Below are 24,785 nucleotides of genomic sequence, written 5' to 3' on the forward strand. Positions count from 1 at the left end.
TCGTTTGTGATTTATGGCTGATTTTTGCGAAACGGGCCCCTCCCGCTAAATTTGGAAGCCTGTTACGGACGAACGGTATGGACTAGCGAAATATCGCTTGAATATGTTTATCGCATGGGTCCAGAGATCAACTGTACCGATTTTTGTGACATTTGGAGAAAATATGTGGGAAAAGGAGCAAAAAGTGTGTTTTGAAGAAAATTCAAAATGGCGGAAAATCTATCCTGACGCAAATGGGCGTGGCCTATATGCGGAGATGCGTCATGACCCAAGGAATCCAGGGAAAAAATAATTTTAATTTTCCGACCTACGGTTCAAGAGTTACAGGCCGAAACGTAAAGTGGACTGTTATAGCACCACCATGAGGCTGACTGATGTAATTATTTTTTAATAAATCCTTGTAGTTATTATGAACCTTCCCTCCAAGTGTTGTAACTGTAGGCCTTACCATTTCTGAGAGAAAAATACTGGAATGGGAGAATATTAGTGAATTAATTTTCCCCATTGACTTATAATGGGATACTAATAAATTAATATCAATTAAACTATACAACCTATCTCTTAGAAAAGTAATAGCACACTATTCCCGATGAAGCCGGTCGATTTGACATATGGTGCGAGTGTGTGGTGCAAAAACTGTGGGCGGTGAAGCGCGCCGAATGTGTTTAATCGCCTGGAGCGATTAAACACTAGAAAATGTGCAATTTGGGAAATTGCGAGTGTGGTTGCCTGACTCACCTTGACGCGAGTCACGGGGTGTGCTGGCGGGACCCCAGGAAAATGGTTTATCTTGTGCAGTAGTTCAGTGGAACAGTTGGTGTAATAGATATCAAAATACATTCTTATCAAAGCAACCTTTTTGAACCTTAATCTTGTGAGATTAGCACAATATGATTTGATATTGCGTGATGTTGAAAATACTTTGTTTAGAGCAGGGGTCAGCAACCTTAGATGACCAGTACATAATCTGCATACAATTCTACATTCATTAAAACTCTGAACTCTGGCTGGGGGGCATTGGGAGAGAGGTGGATTAATGTAGTCTAATCATCGTCCTAACAATGTCCTGCAAATCTAAATATGAATGTTTGATGGCATGTCATTAAAATCTATCTTGACATGGCACACTGACTGAGTGACCATTACAAAAAGGTGGTGGAAGCCTGTCAATATAGGGCTATGCTTTCCCCACACTTATATACACTTTAATTATGACTAAGATGTATCACCTTTTATTTTCCTGGGCTGAGAATAGATATAAAATACCCTGTATTGCACTTGGGAACGTCTCACTTTATAATAGAAGTAGAGCCAATGTTGAAACATGTCAAAGAGTTTAGTAGCTGTGTTGAAGCCATACTATTTGTATGCTGTATGATCGATACTGCTCAGCATGTCAGGCACATTATTGAATGGTGTCAAAATGACAATGCAAAACTATTGTTCAGGCTACATTGTGACAACTTTATCAGAGAAGTTGGATCCTTGTTGATCGCGTCACCATCTTGCACACAGTACACGGATTGAAGTCCATCCAGCAGGGATTGAGGTCCATTCAGAGAGCATGGATTAGTCAGGACACCATCAATACAAGTTTTGACTCTTGCAAGGATCAAACAGTTATGTGGAACCATGTAAAATAAATTATAACACCAGATTGTAGAGCCAAGAATAATTGGAGGTTAACACACCTTTAAACTGAATGTTCATGGGCTTGTGTATTAATGGATGTTACATTTATTCAAAAGAATCACTTTTTGTTCAAGTGGTGAATAACTATTCTGATTGTGGATAGTAACTCAAAAATCCAAAACACATCTGTATTCATAGTAAATGTCAGACTAAATAGATTACCAAATATATAGATTAACTTTCAAAACAGATTCACTTTTCAAACACATGGTAAAAAGAAGAGACACAAACACAGTAGCAGATATAGTTTAAAATGTTTATTAACAAACTGTTATTAGTACCTTTACTTTATGCAACACCATAAATATTTGTGCTATTATAATCAATGGTTAGTGGTTATGATTAAATTTAACAATGTTATGGTTAAATTGTAAGATTTTTATGTTATGCTAAATTATTAGTACTGTTATTGTCAAAACTAAAGTGGTGGAAAGTCTTACAAAATATACTCAAGTGCTTGGCTTTAAACCTCAGCTGTACTGGATATGTTCAATTTGTTTTATTTATTTTTTTACTTTTACTCTACTACATCTTAGCAAACATTATATTATACTTTACAAATGTTGATTACTAACATAATACATTAACCACTACATTTCTAATTAAACTTTGACTATTTGCTATGTAAACATTTTGATTATTAACATAATACATTAACCACTACATGTTTTATTACATTTTGACTATTTGCCATTTGAAAATGGTATCTACAATACTTTTAACAGTTTTTCTACACATTTATGCAAGCTAAACATTTGTAGTAGTTACCAAAACTGCAAAATAAATAAATAAACATTTTAACCCTTCATTACCTATTTTAGATTTTCCAGGGTGAAGCGAAAAACCCTTGCCTCCTATTTCTGCCAATTTCAGAGTGCAGGGGGAAAAATGGTTCACCGACCCCTCAACGGCGATCAAGCAAGCTCCTGAAAAATCTATTTAAATAATAACTAACATTCTGCAACTGATGAACAAATTTAGGTATTGTTTAGTTACCATTTTCTTTTCAAATATTAACACAAAACATTACTTCATTCCTAATTAAATGTTGACTATTTGAAAATAGCCGTTCTACAATCTCAGGAAACATTGCAAAGCTATGTGTTGTGAGCTTGTAGATCTGCCATTTTGCTGTTTGCATTTGAAACCTGTGAAGTGTTATATTTTGCATGTATATTTTAGACGTTTGCTATTTTCTGTACATTATGATGCCAATACTTTTGTATGTTTAATCAAATAAATTTGGAATACTGAACATTTACTTGTAGAAGACTATTTCTATCTACTTTTAAGGCAAACATTTGAGTACTTTTACCACCACTGTAAATATTTATTTCTAACTTGAGTAAATTTAAGATATTGAACTAGTAACTAACATTCTGTAATTGATTAACTAATTTAGTCTAAATAGGTGTTGCAGGCCTAAAAACAGTGGGTTGAAATGATCAATATGCACATGCAAATATAAGATGGGTCATGAACAGGCAGTATAAAATCCAACGTGGCATTTGGTTAGAGATGGTTAGTCCATGTTTTTGTTATCCAATTTAGGGATGGCCAATAATGTCATTCTATGTGAGCTTATATAAATTCAGTACCACATGTCCATGAGCCAGAGCAAAAATTAAATGAACAAAGACATATTATTTTCAAAGAACATTCCTGAAAAGTAGAAAAAGGTTAAAGGCAGAACAATTCAAACATCTGTTAGCACTGTAGAATCACTCAACGGCATCTGAAAAACAGGGAAAAAAGTGTTAGTATATTTAACCAATGCAGACGGTTCACAATCAACATGACATGACTGAAATAAAGTATTCAAATGAAGAAACAGAAATTAGAATTTACCCCTGTAAAGCAGAAAAGTGTTAAAGACATAACAAGTGTATAACAAGGCCACAATAAGAAATGTACTCGCAACTCAACCTTTTATTGATATAGTACATGTAACATTACAATGGTCAAGGTTGTACATTGATTAAACAAACATTACATAATGTAGATCAACATGACATGACTGAAATAAAGTTATCAAATGAAGAAACAGAAATTAGAATTGACCCCTGTAAAGCAGAAAAGTGTTAAAGACATAACACGTGTATAACAAGGCCACAATAAGAAATGTACTCGCAACTCAAGATTTTATTGATATAGCACATGCAACATTACAATGGTCAAAGTTGTACATTGATTAAACAAACAATACATAATGTAGATTAGTACACAACAATCACATAATGTAGATTAGTACACAATCACAGAAAGCAATGGGTTGGTTGGTTGGTGTTTAGGTGAGTAGGTCAAATCAGATTTGAGTTTTGGGAAATCGATTTCCATTATTTGAGGGCTATGTGTACCAGTAAGTGCTGCATCTTGTGCATTGTAATGTATTACTGGTCTGATTTGACCTTTGTGGGACTAGAGCCTGCCAGGAGTGTGTTGATGAACAAAGTTCATCCATATCCCCCATAGCATCTCTGGTGTCCACCTTTGGGCAGATATCACCGTAAGTTCAAGTGTCATTGTGCGATTTTAAGTGGAGTTATATATATTTTACATTTAAAATGTAGTTATATATATTTTACATTTAAAACCAACCCAAAGCGTTTCCATGAGAAGAAAACCTATAGAACAGTCTATTCACAAAGGATTGGCCCTAACCCTAGTTATGAACATTTTAGTGACATCAGAGGCCCGACACGATGCTTTTATTGTGAAGCCAAGCGTTCCTGAACTTCTTTACTCCTGGAGGTTTCTGCATCAGGAATATAGCCGATCTGCAAGCCCGCGACGCGTTGAGCTTGTAGAAAAGTAGGTCTGCGTGCTGCCAGTGTTTGCAAGCACGTCCTGCAGTCTATGCACTAGTCATCTTCGGTGGACAATACGCAATACACAGGATTGTGATAGCTGTAGTATGTACGTAGCACTCCAGACTGTAGACATTGCTGTGGTCTTGAGATGTACATGTGATCCAACAGCGTGTTCTTTTCTGTGGTGGCCTCCTTGATGAGTTGTGCATATCCTCTGGACTCTAGAAGCCTTGTTATGGGCCCAGGAAAACCGTTCAGTAGGTCTTCGTTGAAGTCTCCACAGACTACGATGGGCTGGTGATCCATAACTTCCAAGGAGTCCAGAAGCGCCTTCAGGTTCTCCATAAATGGGTTACCATAATGTGGTGGTCTGTACACCGCAGCGATCAGAAGCTTGACAGGGGACTCGATCTTTACTGCCACAAACTCAAGGTTTGTCACATTGTGAAGGTAACGCTTTTCACTAGCCTGGAAATGGTCCCTCACATACACAGCGACGCCACCGCCGTTCTGTTCTGCACGTTCAGGTAGCTTTGCATATGACACGTGTCTGTTGCGGCTGAACATGGTGTAGCCGTCCAATTGCAGACTGTCAGCCACAAAGGAGCCAGTGAGATGCGTTTCTGTCAAGCACAGGACATCTGAAAGTGTCAGTTCGTGGTGTCGTTTGAGGTCCTGAATGTGAGCCGGTAGACTTTGAGTGTTGTGGTGGACAATCGTCAAAGTTTGGGCTTGGGCCGTCGTCTCTCGAAACTTCAACAGTGGCATGACACTGTCCAGAGACGCAGTCTTCATGGACTCCAGGGCAGCTGTGATTTCAGGATCAGCCCAGATTTTCTTCTCATCAAAGTCAATGATGTGCAATCCTTGCAGTGTCGTTGTCCTACTGAGGGCAACGTAGGCCATGCCTGGTAGGAAGACCGCTTTCAAGGAAACCACTGCGGATTGTGTAGTCTTCCCTTGGACTTTGTGAGACGTGCAAGCATATGCCAGCTTGATGGGAAATTGCCTGCGAATCACTTTGTGGTTACTCAGGTTTTCCTCCATCCTCTCGACGTACACCTGTGTGGCGCCAGGCGTAGTTCTTCGGTACTTCAGTCCTGCTTCAGGCTTGTCTAGCACCAGCCAAAGCTTGGTTACTGTAGTTCCGTCCCTGTCGACCCGCATGTCAACACCATCAATCTTGCCAAATGTGCCGTTTACAAGGCCATCCTCCACGTCTATGTTCCTAGTGATCATGACAGGGGCGCCTTCTGCAATTTGCAAGTTGTCCTCAAGATCCTTGTACTCTTTACCTTTCTTGGGTTTTGAGCGTCGAGTCATGCGGTGACTAATGTCGTCTCTCTCGTAGTCTTCTGCGGGTATGTCAACGATGTGAGTGTGTAGCAGAGACAAAGTGTCCGTGTTGTGTTTTTCAACCTGAGGGTTGGTTGCGAAGATGTGCAAAACATCCTTAGGACAATGTTGATCGTCAGTCAGTCTCTCACCAAGGAGTGCTCTGTCTGCATCGCTCAGCCGTTCCCTCTTGTCCTTGACTCTCAACCTATTCAGAAGTTGTGCATAGGGCACGTCATCCTTCTGTCGCATGATTTCTGTCAACGTGACCATCTCAAAGTGTTCACGCAGAAGATCCGGTTTGCCTTCTTCTGGCACGCATAGCGGTTTTCCGCTTGCCGTTGGAGGGAGCTGGTAAAAGTCACCTACTGCAAGTACCGACATGCCACCGAAGGGTTTCTTACTGCCTTTGATCTCTTGCAGTCTCCAGTGAACGTAGGTAAACAATTGCTTTGAAACCATCGAGATCTCATCGATGACGATGATCTCCGCATTTCCCAGCTTTGCCCTCACATCATCCAAACTGTTTCCCAGCCCTTTGTAGGGTGGGTTGAGGCTTCTGGGCAACTTCAACAGGGAGTGCAGTGTGTTACCCCCGATGTTGTACGCTGCAGTTCCTGTAAACGCAGACAGCAACACCATGGGCATGGATGCATCTGCGTCTTCATACAGTCTGGGGAGTCGACGGAGAATCCTTGTTGCCTCACCGAAGATGCACCTTATCAGGTGTGATTTGCCAGTTCCAGCACCCCCAGTGACAAAGAAGAGGAACGGTTCGGGGTTCTGCTCAAGTATGCTCTGAAAGCACCAGTCACGTACAGAGTGAAACACGGAAGCTTGTGTCTGGTTGAGGTTTTGACACATTGTACGCAGATAATCCAGGCTCATTTGCGGGGCTACTACTCTATGTGCAGGAATTGTACCCACCTCACGATTGCTGAACTCTGGCACATCATCTCGTTCTTCCACGTCCAGCGGATCCTCGTCTTGTTCGGCAAGACATTCCATGCGATCCAGCTCGTTTTCTGGAGCAATGTTGGCCCAGGCATTTTCAACTGGGCCATTTTTCCAGAACTCCTCCACGGCCTCTTCCACCGCTTGACTGTACTTTTCGAACCTCTTCTTGTTCTCAGCAACAATCGTTTTCGCGGGCCAAATCTCGTCTGTTCCGGGCAATCTCACACACGCGGACTCGTAGAATTCCTGGTATGTGGGGAACGTTTCGGTTTTGAGGGTCGATTGATAGCGATGAGGCAGGTAGACTTTAAGCAAGTTGCCATAGAATTTCTCTGGCTCCTTCTTTTCCGAGAATTTTGCATATCTGACAACTGCATCCTTGCCCTGGCGCTTCTTAATGGTTCCCATGTTGTCAGACAACTTCACGCAACTTTCGGGTTTTGCTTGTTGGCCGTACACCACCCTGTACTTGGATGCAAAGTCTGCTAGACACATGTTGTCAAACTCTGGTGTTTTGGGCCTGGCGTTGTACTTGTCCAGATATCCCTTCATCCACACTTGGTCCGAGTCGTCTGGTCTTTTCTTCAGCGCAGCGAGGGGGAGACTCATTTTCATTGCATCGTCATCCGTCGGGAGGAAGATGACATCACGGGAGCATTTCTTCAACGGCATGCTGCAAGTCCTGGCCACTGCCTCCTGAGAGCTAACCTGCCTGTTTTTCACATAGGTTTGAACGAGTTGGTTCATGGCATCCCTCTCGGTGACTTTCGTCGGATCGATGCCAACTACTACCTGTTTCAGAAGTTCCCCCATCTCATGTTCTGCCTTGGATATGTAGGAGAGCATGTATGTGATTGCGATATGGTGATCCAGAACAAACTGGATATCCATGTTAGCATTCCAGGCCTTCAGGAAAACTGGGTTGTAGTTGTTCACAAAGCAGTCCTTCACCCCGCGCTTCATGAGGAGCACGCGGTTCTTCCTCATGTCTTCAAGACAGCTGTCGTACTCTTCGCTGGTCATATTGCACTTTGCCAGCAAGTCCGGCAGATCTGTCACTCCTGACGCAGAGTCCAGCAGCAGGTCGAAAATTGGTTTGAGTTTCGCCATAGCAGCTTCTGCTCTTGCCGTCTGTTTTTTGCCAATGCCTTCGGCACGCTTTGCCTTTGGTGCGCTTTGGTTTGCGCCTTCATCCATGTCTTTGTTTGCTTCGCTTTCATCTTCTGTGCCACAGTCATTTCCAGTTGGATCAACCGCCTTTGGGTTTATTATGCAGGTTTTGTCCACTGGTGGCTTTGGAAATCCAAACCTGCATGTCCTCCTACCTTTCCTACAGGACTTTGTATGGTTTCGGCTGTGCATCTGAACCTGTAGGACAATTTGGTAAAGCACAGGATCTTCGTCCGGATCAGGCAGCTGGCACGAAATGTAGCGGTCTGCAAACTCGCAGATCTTCTCCTCTGAGTCAACGCCAAGGACGGGGGCGCCGTCGACCCACATTAATCCATGGAGGTGCGGGGACCCTCTGGCCTGAAACTCTATACGATGGAAGCAGTCGATGACGCGTCCTAATGGTAGAGCTTCTGAACGCACCAAGTTTGTGTAAGCGGAACGAACTCGCTTGTCAAACATTCGCATAGTTGTGACTGCGTTGCTTCTGAGAATGTCGCATTTCTCATTCCAGTCCAACTTTTCAAAATCCACGATCTGACCTTGCTGTGCTTTTATTGCCCTGATGACCTCTGGCCATCTGAACTCAGCCGCACTTATGGTCAAAAAGAAGGTGGGTGGGCCTAACTGACGGACCATGGCAAACAAGTCCAACAATGTCTTGTGCCAGTAAGCTGGAGTCCCTCTAATTGGTGACATGAATCGTGTTGCGTCTTTGTTTCTGACCAGTCTCTCGACTTCAGCCTTGTCTTGCAACATCTTGTTGGTGATCCTGCGACCATCCTTGGTTAAAGGTTTTCCTTTCTTTAACTGAAATGAGATGGTGTTTTTCGCAATGTGTGTCTCTGAGACACAATGTGCAAAGAAGAGAAAGCTTTGGTCTTTAGCGAACCGACCGTCAACACTGAAAAGTCTTGTGTTAAAGTAACGGCTTGGGGACAGTGGGATCCTTCTCTTCACGTCCAACGTGTTTGCTCCAGTTGGAAACAAAGTAGGGAAGGCCTTTGCTTCGAGGTTAGGGACAGTGCTGTAGCTGACAGGCCTGTTGCCTTCGGCGGGGGCAATGCTAAATATGCCATCTCCATAGGTCATCAATTCTTGTCCTATGTCATCTGCCTCCAAGCAACTGTCTAGGCCATGTCCAGGTCTCAGCGCATCTTGCTCATCTTCAGCACTGGGGGGATCTTGATCCACTGCCCGCGATGCGTCGAGAGCTTCAGTAGACTCCGCTACTTCCATCATTTCGGCCTCATCACAACTGTCCATGACTTCGTCTGTGGGCAGGTTTTCAACCTGGCCCTCCACATCGTCATCATCGTCTCTGATTGGGATGTCTCTGTAGTTTGGGTTAATCTGGTTGAGTGTCCTCGCGCCCAGTATAACATTCCTCATATTGACAGTGTGAAACAAATAATGGCCTTTGTGCCGCAAACTCCGCTTTAGCTTCATTCGGTACAATCCGGATGAGCCGAGCCTTCTCGGTAAGGCGTTTATGGTGGTTTGCATCTGTGATGGCACACACACCACAGCACCATGTACAGCCCCCTGTTTGCCTTTAGGGAGTGTGAGAATCTTGGCAAACGGTATGTGCAAAGCTAGGATTTGCCTTTCCAGAACATTCAGGTTGCTGAGCTCTGGGGGAATGGGTGCTAGCTCTAAATTGTTTGCGACAGCCAAAGCTGGCATTCTACCAGCTTTCAGGGTGTCCCGACAGCACTTGCATATCCACTCGTGACGCCTTTCTTCGGGGACAGTGCAGTCTTGCGGGCCTCCACATTGATCGTCACACGAATGGACGTATTTGCCTGTCAAGCAGGCAGCAACCAGGTCTCGGTTTTGTGTGAAGTCGGACCGATGGCAACGATAAACTTGTTCCGAGAAAAGCGCCCGATGGCACGTTGTGCACACATAAGTCGGGCCATCTTCTATGTCTTTCTGGAAAGTGGCTATGGCGATTTCTTCTAACCTTTTCTGTTTTGCAGCAGCTCTAGCAGCAGCTCTAGCAGCAGCTTCAGCTTCCCTTTCCTTTTCGTCATGTCTCAGTCTGAGCTGGACTTGACACAACACATTGTACCTACGTTTAACTTTCAATGCAGCGCGGACACGGCGGCGCAACTTGAAATACATGTCCGTTTTGCATTTGTGGTCCATGTAAAACTTCATGTGTTTCCTGACCTTTTCCCTGTACTCAACATCTTCATTGAACCTTCTGTTGCGATCTGCCTTCTTCTTCCCTCTAAACACCTCATCTTCCCTGTACTTCTTGTTGCAATATCCCTTCATCTTGACCTGATGCTGCTCTCTGAATTCCTCATCTTCCCTGTACCTCTTGTTGCCATATGCTTTCTTGAATTTTTTTTGCTGTTCCCTGAATGTTCTCTCTCTTATGCTTCTCATGGCCATGTATTTCTGCATATAGGCCTTCCTCTGAGACCTAGGTTTTGGCTGAGCCTCTCTTTCCCTTCTCATCATTCTCCGTCTACGTTCTTTATTCACTTTTCTGGCCCTATCAGGTGTTGTGTTTGACATCACTATTGGGGATGGTTCATAGCCTACCTGCAAAGAATGTTTGGTGGTTGGATGACCAGTGTCAGATTCATCCTTGATAGTCAGATCAACAGGCTCTTTTTGATGCAGGTTGACAGGATGCATGTGCATAGTTGACGGACGTGGTGACAGAGCACTTGTGTGTTCAAATGTCACTGGCATGAAGTCAAACTGCATGTGGTCAATGCGTGACGAATGCAAGAAGTCATTTAGCGTGTCAATCTGAGCAATGAGATCTTCTAAGCGAGTGAAGGTCAACATTACAGCTTTTCCTCCCTTCCATTGAGGCAAAGGTAGGCCATCAACACTTCTGTCATGAGAGTCAAACAGTCCATATCTTCCAGAACCGTCTCTAAACACAGCAATGGTGTACGGTGATACTGTAAGGAGAGCAAATTTGACATTTTGTGACAGACACTGAAGTCTTTCCTTAAGATTCAACCACCAATGTTGTCGGTGAGGCTCTCCCTGATCTCTCATATAGCCCATTTCGATGTTCTGTCTTTGGACAGAGTACCTATTGTGTTGGGTTTCCACAGTGAGTGGCGTTTCCTCCATAGATAAATGTTCGCTCCTAAATTGTCCTTGCCGTTTTATTTTTTCTATTGTTCTTTTATACAGACCGTCACCCTTGTCCAATATCTTGTCAAGATCATCCGTCTTCAGGTCCAGACCTTCATTTAGGTGAGCCATAAATGTCAGAGCCATGCATGTACACTGACGATTCTGTGACATTAAGGAAAATGAACGATGATTCTGGCTTTTGGATGCTTGCACAGATATCACAGAGGGTGGCGCGATGCATGGTTGTTGTACAGGGTAATTGTCGGGGTCATTGTCGGAGAGTTCCATGTCCTCGCATGGTTGTTGTACAGGGTCATCATGAGAAAGTTCCATGTCCTCGTCAATGTTGCCTTTTTCTTCAACATCAGACTGTGCCTGTAGCTGAGGCTCCAAGGCTGGACTAATCGTTTCTCGCTTATCTTCATCCTCCTCAGCGCAACCATTTGGTGATGTTTTACATTTCCTATCAGCCCACACTTTACTCATATGGATCGATCTTTGTTTTTTTCTCGGCATGATGTCAACGTTCTAGGTCTTGACTTGAATGTAAAATGTTCACTCTTTAGCAAAAGAAAAACCTTCAAATATGTAGACTAATCACAATATACTAAGCATCACTAATCAACTTACTGTGTGTGTGTGTGTGTGTGTGTGTGTGTGTGTGTGTGTGTGTGTGTGTGTGTGTGTGTGTGTGTGTGTGCTTGTGTGTGTGTGTGTGTGTGTGTGTTAAACTAACCTTGTAGTAGTGTCACTCTGGGAAGGTCGGTTGGTCAATTGCAGCCGTGTCCAGATGTCCAGCCGCAGAATGGAAGAGCCCACAAGCCACAGCTGTAAATAATTTAAAAATACAATATTTTAGATACAGAGTTAAACTGAACATACATGTACCAACAAGTCTCCCTAATCGGGAGAAAAGCGACCGTAACGTAGCATACACAAGCATATTTGACACATCGGTGGAAATATTTGTATAATAATCTTATCCTGTGTTTCTTAAACTGGCAATAGGCAGACATAATTATGTATTTAGGCCACAGAATATTTACATTTGATCAAAATAAACCTATTTTTAAATAAAAATGATATAAAGGTTATCTTAGCAAATGATAACAAATGCTAATGCTAACAAATGCTAATGCTAACACATGCTAATACTAACATATGCTAATACTAACATATGCTAATGTTAACAAATGTTAATGCTAATAAATGCTAATGCTAACAAATGCTAACAAATGCTAATGCTTACAAATGCGAATGCTATCAAATGTTAACAAATGTTAACTCAGTTACTGCCAATTTAATATTCATTCCTTCGGTTCTCCCTGCCAGCCCTCTCCATAGACTTCCATGTAATTTATAGTGCACAGATCATGCACGCCCATGCACAGATCATGCACCATGTTTGTGCAGGCTGTTCACAGCTTTCAAACAAAAAAAAGATTTGAAATCCGTTCAGGCATTCTTGAGATAATAGCCATTATGTTTTACATGTTATGTAAACAAAGATTGCTGCCCTGTATAAAGATGGGGTTGTATGGGGGTGGAACATGCAAAATCGTGATTGAAATCATGTTTACTAGATTTAATGGGGTCCAAAAAATATATATATTTTCTAAGTCAAAGTCGATTTAAGTCGTCTGGCAGGGAGGTCCAGAGTGAGAAAGTTGATCTAAAAGTCGTTTGGCACTGTATGAGTTAATGCTAATGCTAACAAATGGTAATGCTAACAAATGCTAATGCCAATACATGCTAATGCTAGTACATGCTAATGCTAACAAAAGTTAATGCAAAAAAAATGTTTGCACACATTTAGCGAGCTGCAGGAACACTTAAAACTTCTTAGAAAATGTATTTTCTAGTTATACAAATATTTCCACCGATGTGTCAAATATGCTAATTATCTTATTAAATATGCACAATACAAAAATATACATGGCAGAAATGGATTCTACAAGAAAAAATACCTAAGGATCAACTGAGAAAAGTTTGGTAAACCGTTTAATTAAATTGTTATAGGGTTTGCCGTGTTATTTCCGCCCATGTGTCAAATATGCTAATTATCTCATTAATTATGCACAATACAAAAATGTACATGACAGAAATGGATTCTACAGGAAAGAATACATAAGAATCAATTGAGAAGAGTTTGGTAAACTCTTATCATTTTTTAAATAGGGTTTGTCCTGTCATTGCCACCCATGTTACAAATAATTTGACACATGGGCAGAAAGAACTGGGGAAAAAAAATCATAGAAAATTAAATAAAAGGGTTTACCAAACTTTTCTCAGTTGATTCTAATGTTTTTTTCCTGTCGAATCCATTTCTGCCATGTACATTTTTGTATCATGCATAGTTAATGAGATAATTAGCATATTTGAGTCAAAATGCTAATTATCTCGTTAATTATGCACAATACAAAATGTACATGGCAGAAATGGATTCTACAGGGGAAAATACATTAGTATCAACTGAGAAAAGTTTGGTACACCCTTTTATCGAAAGATTGTAGGCTTAGACCTGCCTATATTACACTATTTCACTTATTACACTATTACACTTATTGCGCTATTACACTTATCACAAACCATTGAAAGATATAGCAAATAGGGACTATCAACTGTCGACCAATCAGAAGAGGGGGCGGGGCTAAGTTACCCTAAATAAGGACAATTAAGTCAAATGGCATCACCCATAAGTTTGTACGACAAACCCTTGACAATCAAGTTTCAACCTATCAGAAGAGGGGACGGGGCCAAGTTAAACCACTTAAAGGTGAAGAATTCTGAAACTAGTCAAATGACACGACCCACAAGTTAGTACGACAAATGGTTGATGAGTTATAGCCAAATGGAAAAATCAAGTTTCAACCAATCAGAAGAAGTGGTGTGGCAAGTTAAACCAATTAAGAACAGGGACTTTTTATCATGTGACACCACCCACAGGTTTGTAAGACAAAAAAGGAATAATCAAGTATCGACCAATCAGAAGAGGGGGCGGAGCTAAATGACACCAATTAAGGACAAGGACATTGAAACAAGTCAAATGACACCACAAGTTTGTACGACGAACGGTTGATGAGATATAGAGGCACTTCCTGTTTGGTGAGGGGCACTTCCTGTTTGGCGAAAAAAGAACCAGTTAAGGTTAAGGACTCTTAATCATGTGATATGACGCCACCCACGCGTCTGTACGACAAACGGTTCATGAGATATAGAGGCACTTCCTGTTTGGCGGGGGGCCCTTCCTGTTTGGCGAAGGAAGCACCAATTAAGGTTAAGGACTCTTAATCATGTCATATAACGCCACCCACGCCTCTGTACGACAAACGGTTCATGAGATATAGAGGCACTTCCTGTTTGGTGAGGGGCACTTCCTGTTTGGCGAAGAAAGAACCAGTTAAGGTTAAGGACTCTTAATCATGTGATATGACGCCACCCACGCGTCTGTACGACAAACTGTTCATAAGATATAGAGGTATTTCCTGTTTGGTGAAGGGCACTTCCTGTTTGGGGAAGGAAGCACCAATTAAGGTTAAGGACTCTTAATCAAGTCATATGATGCCATCCACGCGTCTGTATGACAAACGGTTCATGAGATATAGAGGCACTTCCTGTTTGGCAAAGGGCACTTCCTGTTTGGCGAAGGAAGCACCAATTAATGTTATTAAGGACTCTTAATCAAGTCATATGACGCTACATGCGTGTCTATACGACAAACGATTCATGATATATAGAGGCACTTCCTGTTTGGCGAGGGGCACTTCCTGTTTGGCAAAGGAAGCACCAATTAAGGTTAAGGACTCTTAATCAAGTCATATGACACCAGCCACACGTCTGTACGACAAACGGTTCATAAGATAGAGGCACTTCCTGTTTGGCGAAGGGCACTTCCTGTTTGGCGAAGGAAGTTTGATCCTTCGCCACGGGCACGCTGTTTTACGAAAACTCACGATTCGAGCAACTTTTCATCGTTAAGGTGTCTTGAGTATGCCGAGCGAATGTGAAGTTGATCCGATTAACCCCATAGGAGGAGTTCGTTAAAGTGCGACCCGTGAAAACGGCCAAAAATGCGCCAAAACGCCACTAATTAGTCAAAATGGCTTACTTCCTGTTTGGTTTCGGACATGGCGCCAAGAGACTTTTTTGTGAGTCCAGACATGACACAGGTGTGTACCGATTTTTGTAGTTGTGGGTGAAACCGTATAGTAGGGCTGTTGCGTTGACATTTTGTACTTTTAGTATTGTTTTGTGATTTTAGGGCAAAATTTGTGGGAGCAGTGTCCAAAAATGTTTTTTTTTTTTTTTTTAATTGGCCAGATGGTGGCGCTAGATGGAACAGATGTATTTTAATGACATGATTGTAGAGATACTGTGTACCGCTTTGCGTGATTTTAGGGCAAAATCTTTAGGAGCAGTGTCCAAAAATGTGTCTTACAAGTCGGCCTCATGGTGGCGCTAGAAGAGGGGCATGTGAGAAATGAGGGGTTGTGGTTTGGCAGCCAAGGAGTGTGTGTGCAAAGTTTGGCATGGATGGGGGCAATGGTGGTGGAGATATGAGTAGGGCAAAAGTGTGACATCACGTGACGTGACTGCCTGACAGCCGGTGGAGGTTTTGATGGTAACTGCTAACTGACAGTCGCAATTAATGGTTAAATTTAGTCCCCGTCACCATGGAACGGTGGCAGAGAAATGAGTAGGGGAAAAGTGTAACAGGACGGACAGACTGACTGACAGGCAGTGGTGGTTTTCATACTAACTGCGACCTGACGGTGCAATTAATGGTTTACATACTAAAATCCATTATGCACATGTGGAAAGTTTGTCCGTCACATTTGGGATTAATTAAAATGTTCAACTATAGAAATCAAAAGTTCAATAATTTCCCAAATATTTTCATCATAAGGCAAGAGATATCACGTGTGGCATTTTTTATTTTTTTTTTGGAAAATAGCAAGGCAGGCAGGGAGACATGTTTAGAGCTTGTAGATCGTCTGTTTTTGCTTCTTGACATGAAGCAGGTTCATTTACAAAGTTAAAATCCAGAGATAAGAGGTTTCATGCCGACAGTATATGCAATGTGGCCTTCAGGAGTGAGTGGTGAAAAATTGCGGCCTTCTCCAATAACAAAGTTGGCCTCTCCTACTATAGAGGTACTGTGTAACGATATGCGTGATGTTTGGACAACATCTGTAGGAGTACTGTAAAAAGCACCTCCTGGTAGCACTATGCCAGATAAGCAACTGTCACTTCGCATACACAAACTTTAGAAGGCAGTCGTAGCCAATCAGGAGGGAATACGGGGATTTGGGACAGATCCATGTTGATGACATGACTTTAGAAATACTGACTGACAGCCGGTGGAGGTTTTGATAGTAACTGCGACCTAACGGCAATTAATGGTTTACATACTAAAATCCATTATGCGCATGGAAAGTTTTTACGTCACATTTGGGGTTAATTACAATTTTGTCATTTTACAACAACTATAGAAATCAAAAGTTCAATAATTTCCCAAACAAATATTTTCATCATATGGCAAGAGATCACGTAACAATTCTTTTTTTAGCTTTTAGATAGCTATTTTTGCTACTTGACGTGAAGCAGGTCATTCATTTACATTCAAGTTAAAAAATACGTTTCTGGCCGACAGCATATGCAATGTGGCCGTCTGGAGTGAGTGGAGAAATATTGCCATCATCGAAGTTGGCCACTAGTGATATAGAGGTACTGTGTAACGATATGCGTGATGTTTGGACATGGTAGCACTATGCCAGGCATATGTGAAAGATGTGGGGGAGAGGTTCTGCCCTGTCATCCAGGGAGTGTGTGTGTGGTCAGTTTCGCTGCTCACAGACAGAAACAGACAGAAACAAGGTGCAAATCATATTCTCAGACATGCCTTTGGCCTGGTGGAGACAATAAAGTGTGTGCTAAAATAATATAGAAAATGTATCTTCAGAATTGTAATGGCATCGAGGACATACATTCTGGTGTCAACCCCAATTGTTATTCATTTAGTAGACCCTCCAGAAAAACTTGATTCTGTAATCACTTAGGTGTCAAACAACAAACCTCAACAAACCAAATGTGTATCTCTGCATCTACACATCCTAGCTAACGGAGTGCACTCAGCAGTTTGGGAATGTGTTCGTTCAGCGACCCCTCAACACAGCGACCACAGGCAGGGTATAGACTGGGGACCTAAAACTATGACATCAGTCTATATAAAGGTATTACAATTGAACTGTAGCTTTCAAATTTTTCAAGCCACGCCCCCCCAGACTAATCATATTTGAAATGGGGACCCCACATGCTGACAAGCCTAAGTGCTAGTCAATTCAGTTTGACCCTGCACCACAGATAAATATGGTGAAATAGCTGTTTTGAAAAATCACTACACCTCTCATTGAACTGGGGAGACCCCACCCCTAAAAGCATTTGGAATTACAGACATGACATTTCGTTTTGACTCTTAGGGATGAGCACCATGAGAACCACTATCAGCCAATAGTGATATACAGTACTGTATATATGTATGGGTCAATTTAGATCCCCTGAAAACTTGGGTCAGGATTTACACAGTATTTTTAGAATCAACCTCAGTCCTAAATGGGTGAAGTATACTACTAAGTAGGCTAATGTAGATGTATTTGCCAGTGGTACAAACTCAAAATAAGTATGGAATCATCCATTTACTTTCAAAATGTGTTTGTAAATGTCTGCTTGAACAGTACTGCTGAGTCTGCTTAGCTAGTAGATCTGCTATTTTTGGCTAATGTTCTACTATAATAGGGATGCTAGGGTTTAAGTGGTTAATCCTATCACACAAAGATTTGGCGGCCCCCCTGTAGTAACTCTGAGGACCCCCTAGGGGTCCCGGCCGGACCCCCTGTTGAAGACTCCTGCTCTAGTACATTAAATTAGTCCTCTGCATCTACTTGGGATGTCATTAACGGTTAATTTACCAGCTGGTTAGCCATCAAGTGTGGGGGTCAGCAGCAATGACTGCATGTTTACAGTTCTAGCTTTTTTTATTCATACAGCGGGTCCCATGTCCAAAATAGCAGATCTACAAGATCAAAATGTGTTGCATGAGCCTGCAGTTGTCAGCAAATACAAAAATCCACTGCCATGCACATTTCTCATGGATGTTATAGTTGATCTTCAGAGACATGAATGGAGATCACTGTTACATCTGAAACTATTTGATTTGCGTGTGTCAGTTAAAACAAACCTTGCAGTGTCAGTCAGTCTGGGAAGGTCGGTCCGTCAACAACAGCCGTGTCCACCAAAAGAACAGAAGAATCTGTCGTCGGGTCACAGCTGAAAATAATTCAAAAAAGACTGTATTTTAGACCCAACTGAAGATACATGCATTATTGATTTACACACTGAAATCCATTGTGCACATGTGTACTTAAATATTTTAAATAGTTATTAACAATTCACCCTTTGTTAGCCTTCTGGTTGGTCCCGACTGACCAACCAGCAGGCTCTATGTATCTTGTTCTGCCTTTTTAAAAATAAAATAAAAAATAACCAATCTACAAGCTCACAACGCCTCGCAGTGCGAGACGTTGTGAGGTCTGCTATTTTTGGCTAAAGTTCTCAGAATATGGACGCTAGGGTTAAAGTGGTTTATATAGAAAAGGAGAAAAAAAGCAGGCTCTATGTGCCTTGTCCCACCCTGGTTCTGCCTTTTTATGTTGAATTTGCTAAAACATAATTTTTGAAGAAGAATAAAAACATAAAAACATGCCGAGTCACTATACTGCCACTGAGCAGCTCCATTTTACTGAAACTAAGTTTGAAATTAGAATTGAACACACATAATAACAATACGAGCAACTGAATTAAAATGTCCACTACCAGTGGATGGAGTGTCCCACCAAGACACAGCAACAAATGGGTGTGAGGAGGGGCGGACTCGGAGAGACTTGAGGTACGGTTGAATTACAAATTAGGCCAGGGGTCTTCAACAGGGGGTCCGGGACCCCTAGGGGGTCCTCAGAGTTACAACAGGGGGTCCTCCAAATCTTTGTGTGAGATCTAACACTTTTTTTTTAACCCTAGAGTCCATATTCTGAGAACTTTAGCCAAAAATAGCTCAGAATGCCTCGCAGCGCGAGGCGTTGTGAGGTTGTAGATCGGCTATTTCCAGCAAAGAGGTTTGGTGTAGAGGGGACAAAGAGCAGACGTACAGACTAGTAAAAAGTCATCAAGTATTGACAGTTCAAGTGGTTAAATATTTGAAAACAAATTGACATGAATCCAAAATACACTTTGTTTCATTGTGCTGTCAAACAATGAAACTATATGGAATCTATGAACAGGTTGTGGGGGGTTCCTGCTTCATCACTCTTTCAACTAGGAGGACCTTGGCCTGAAAACGTTGAAGACCCCTGATTTAGGCATTAAGCAGATTCATGTACAATTAGCAAGGTAAACACATGCTGTTTAAAGAATGCTGAGTGACAGTAGTGCTTCTAAAAACTATGATCCCAGGCAAACAACAAATAAAAAATATAGACTTTAAAAATTACACTAGTATTATATAATATACAAATATTGACCAAATATCTGTACCTGCCATTTTAAAATGAGTAGGTATAATGCGTTTTTATCACATGGCTGCAGTCTGCCAGATATTTGGGAAATAGCAGATCTACAAGCTCACATTAAGTGGTTACACTTAAACCTTGAACCAGTGTTCCTCATGCCAAATACCAGCATCTCTCTCTCTCACTCACACAATCACATGGCTGCAGTCTGCCAGATATTTGGGAAATAGCAGATCTACAAGCTCACATTAAGTGGTTACACTTAAACCTTGAACCAGTGTTCCTCATGCCAAATACCAGCCACAGCCCCCACACACACACACACACACACACACACACACACACACACACACACACACACACACACACACACACACACACACACACACACACACACACACACACACACACACACACACACACACACACACACACACACGTGAAGGAATGGTGCCCTCTGCTGGACAAAATATGTCATTGCCACTTCCATTCACCAGTCCACAGAGGCCAGGTTTTTATTTATTTATTTTTATATTGGCGGGAAATTTCACAGATACCGATATAAACCGATATGCCCAAATAAGGCCACATCGGTCGCTCACTAATTCATACTACAGGTCAAATGTCGGAAATAACAGATCTACAAGCTCAAAAAGCCTTGCATTAGCCCAGAATTGTCAGACAACATTTCCATGATCAATTAAAGGGAAACCATGCTCTACATACTATCAGCTTATGGTGATATACATGTATGATTCAATTTAGATCCCCTGAAAACTCAAGTCGGGATTTACAAGGCGATTTTAGAATCAACCTTAAGCCTAAATGGGTGAAGTGACATAGAATATACTGTATGTATTGGTAATGGCTGCTTAAACATTGACACCGAAATGGACCACGAGACAATTTCCATTTGCCACATTTACATAGTTACTGTACATCTGAAATTGGTTATTTTGAACCAGAATATTCTGGGCCATGGCTTTTGGCCTGGCAGAGACAACCATTTGCTAGTGTGTGTGTGTGTGTGTGTGTGTGTGTGTGTGTGTGTGTGTGTGTGTGTGTGTGTGTGTGTACAGTAATAGTGCAACTCATAATAATGCAAGAACCAATGATTTACCATTTCATTATAAAGTCCATTATAAAGTCTGTTTGAATTGCAATGCTGACTTATGACAGCAGCCAGTTGTTGTCTACATACAAGCTCAATTCATACTACAGGTCACATGTCCAAAATAGCAGATCTACAAGCTCAAAAAGCGTTCCATTAGGCCGGAGTTGGGAAACCATGTTCTACATCTGTGCTACTCAACCCGCGGGCCGCATGCGTCCCTTTCCGCATGTCTGTGCGGCCCGTCATGATCATCAAAATATGATTTTTCTAAGCCTGTCAAAGTTAAGGTGCGATTAATGCGGTGATGTTTGAGCCTCGGTGCACTCTGTAGGTTAAGGATACAAATCAGGAAGCGAATGCAGTCAATGCACAAAGCACAGCAGTGACAGCAGGGCGAGATGCGGCTACACTTGACTAGAGCTAAGCTAGTACAACACGACAGTCAGACAAATCTGCAGAGATTTTGCAGCAGACAACCACAGTCGGGATCACTGGAGACTGGACGCATCGTGCGATATGAACGGTCGCGTCCGTCATGTTTCAGGCTAATGAAGACGTAGCCCTTGTCTGTGCTTGTCTCTGCCTCCTAGGCTCCGCCGTTATTGAAAAATAAAGTCTACAGATTGCAGCAACCAGGGAACTATGCTTATTGTACCACAATCTCCTCCAACAAGGTGTTGTGTTTTACAAAGCTCAAAGCATCAAACTGTTTACAAGTGTACAGTGCAACAGAGGCTGACTTGAGTTATCTTTCCATACAACAACTCTCTTCACCCAAAATAGCCGATCCACAAGTTATTTTTCCATACAACTACTCTCTTCACCAAAAATAGCCGATCTACAAGCTCGCAACGCAGACAATATTACCATTACTGACATTGCTGAATATAAAAAATGTTTTATATTGCTAATAGGCAAAGTAAAAGGGAATCTTTTGGAAACGTTATGGGTTTGTAACTCAGTAAATGAAGGGAACCAAATGAACCTGTTCCATTTGTACTCTAGTATATTAACATTTAACATAAATTGGGGTCCCAGTGATATAAATATAATTAAATGGGTGTCTGTAGCCTAGTGTATTTAGAAATCCTAGTTCTAAGTTCAAACATTAGCCATTGCAAAATAAATATGAGATAAGATAAACATTTTGAAAATAGCTGATCTACAAGCTCACAGCGCTCAAACACATTTTTTTGAGGACTCAAACCTTTTCTGGGACCCATTTGAATGACCACCTGTGGCTCCCGGGACACATTACATTGAATACCTAGTAACATCACTGGACCCTCCAGAAAAACTTGATTCTGTGATCACAGAGACTTGGGTGTCAAACAACAACCTCTACACTTAACAGTTTGGGATTGTGTATGTTGTTCAACAACCCCTCAACACTTAAGACCACAGGCAGGGTATAAACTGGGGACCTAAAACTATGATCACATCAGTCTATATAATGAGTTTAAAATTTAACTAATAATTGCGATCGAAGGTCGCAGTATGACCATGAGAATTGTTGCACCTTGTGTCAGTCAGTAATTTTTTTTTTACAATCTATGGTTCTATGGGTTTGTGTGTGGTTCTATGTGTTTGTTGCTCTGACATCACGCTCTGGCGTGATATCCCTTTTATGCCCATAGATAGTCGACAATGTGCTGTCGTGCCCATATATGGGCTCGATCACGCTTGCAATTTACAAACTTACAAACACATGGATGGAGATGGTGAAAACATATTCTGGGCCATGGCTTTAGGCCTGGCGGAGACCACCATTTGCTCAAATGTCTGCTTGAACAGTAAGTAGGCTAATGCAGATGTATTTGCCAGCGGTACAAATTCAAAATAATTCCGGAATCAACCATTTACTTTCAAAATGTGTTTTTAAGCGACTGCTTGAACAGTAATGCTTTGTCTGCTTGAATATTTACAAGCTCGATTCATGTGCAATTTGCATGTCCAAAATAGCAGATCTACAAGCTCAAAAAGTGCCGCATGAGGCCAACCCTTCCATGGTAAAGTTAAGGGAAACCATACTCTTAGTCTAAATACTAAAACACACAGTTATGCACATTTGTCATGGATGTTATAGTTCATCTGCAGAGACAGGGAGATTGCTGTTACTGTGATTTGCGTGTGTCAGGTTGGTCAAGTTACAAACCTCGCAGTGTCAGTCTGGGATGGTCCGGCCGTCAACAACAGCTGTGTCCAGGCCACCAAAGGAATGGAACACCAGGCACAGCTGAAAATAATTAAAAAGTATGAAAAAAAACTGAATTTCAGAAACAAAGTTAAACTATAATACATATATTATTGATTTACATATGGACACATCCATTCTTATGCACATGTGTCATAGTGTCAAGTTCCTCAGTTACATTTGAAGTAGTTATTTAGAATAACAATTTGGGCATTTAGCAGATATGCTTGATAGAAATGTACAATTAAAAAGGTAATGACATACTGTTTATAGAATGCTGAGACAGCCTAGTGCATCAAGAAACTCATGATCCCACTGCCAGGCAAACTACCTAGCATCAATCTAAACCAGGGGTCTTCAACGTTTTCAGGCCAAGGACCCCTTAGTTGAGAGAGAGATGAAGCAGGGACCCCCACAACCTTATCATAGATTCCATATATTATAGTGTCATCGTTTGACAGCACGGATGTCAGTGTATTTTGGATTCATGTCAATTTGTGTTTTCAGATATTCAACCACTTGATCCGTCAATACTTAATAAACTTGACCTTTCTCTCTGTACTTAGCCTGCTCTTTTTCCCCTCTAAACCAAACCTCTTTGCTAAAATAGCTGATCTACAAGCTCACAATTGTGGAGCTTGTAGATCTGCTATTTATTTGCTAAAGTTCTCAGAATATGGACATTAGGGTTCAAGTGGTTAATATAAAAAAGGAGAAAAAAAGATTCTATCACACAAAGATTTGGAGGTCCCCCTGTAGTAACTCTGAGGACCCCCTAGGGGTCCCGGACCCCCTGTTGAAGACCCCTGATCTAAACAATATAATGTAGTTGCATACTGGAGTAATGTTTGCATGCTTTAAAAATATCAAAGCATTATGCAACAAATATGGGGACTGCCCATAAGTCAGAAATGTCATTAGTCAGAATTGAGTTAGGGTTAGGTTTTAGGGTTAGGTTTAGGCCTAGTTACTGAGGTTAGGGTTAGAGTTTGGGTTAGATTTAGGCATAGTTTTACTGAGGTTTGGGTTCGGTTTAGGCATAGTTTTACTGAGGTTATGGTTTGGGTTAGGTTTATGCATGGTTTTACTGAGGTTAGGTTTAGGCATAGTATTTTCCACCAGGTTAACATCACCAGATTCTGACTAATGAGCTTTCTGACTAATGAGCCTTCTGACCAATGCCATGGCACCACAAATATTCTTCAAATATTTGTAAATGCCATTTTAAAATGTGTATAATGCATTGTGCTGCAGTGTGCCCGTTTTTTAGACTTAGACATTAAGTGGTTAAATCACACACACACACACACACACACACACACACACACACACACTTGATTCGTCAATACTTAATAAACTTGACCTTTCTGTCTGTACTTAGCCTGCTCTTTTTCCCCTCTACAAGTTAACAACTTTCCATACAGCCATGGGCGAGAACGCGCATATACAGCGATATAGTACCAACTATTAGTAAGCTGAGCTAACGCTAGCTTCGTTTGCACGTCCACAAAGCCATTGCGAGTTAGCTCACATTGCCGTTAGCTTTGCAGCTAACGCTAACGCTAGCTTCGTTTGCACGTCCACAAAGCAATTGCGAGTTAGCTCACATTGCCGTTAGCTTTGCAGCTAACGTTAGCTTAAACACACAACAGTGTCGTATAAACAAACAAAGGATCAGGTTACGGAAAGTAAAACTTACCTGAGTGTTAGGTCCTGCGGGGAAAAAGATGCAAAAAAAGTGTGACAATGTCAATGTAAACCAAATGGAGTCGTTAGCAAGTAGCAGCAATTGCTTTCTGTGTTCCGTTAGCAGTACTCTCTCAAGCGCTTCAGGATGA

The 24,785-nt window shown here is 41.7% G+C and overlaps 1 long non-coding RNA gene across 1 annotated transcript; it reads right to left on the reverse strand.

Annotated features, from left to right (window-relative positions):
• Positions 1–1,934: 1,934 nt before the first annotated feature.
• Positions 1,935–24,785, reverse strand: LOC308291391. The gene is made up of 5 exons (XR_013962331.1): positions 24,647–24,785; positions 22,909–22,989; positions 18,313–18,401; positions 11,812–11,903; positions 1,935–3,427 (listed from the first exon to the last, which is right to left on the reverse strand). It is a non-coding gene; the product is annotated as an uncharacterized lncRNA (long non-coding RNA).

This window comes from Nannobrachium achirus (assembly GCF_963921795.1).
Source record: "Nannobrachium achirus genome assembly, chromosome: 9".
NCBI lineage: Eukaryota > Metazoa > Chordata > Actinopteri > Myctophiformes > Myctophidae > Nannobrachium > Nannobrachium achirus.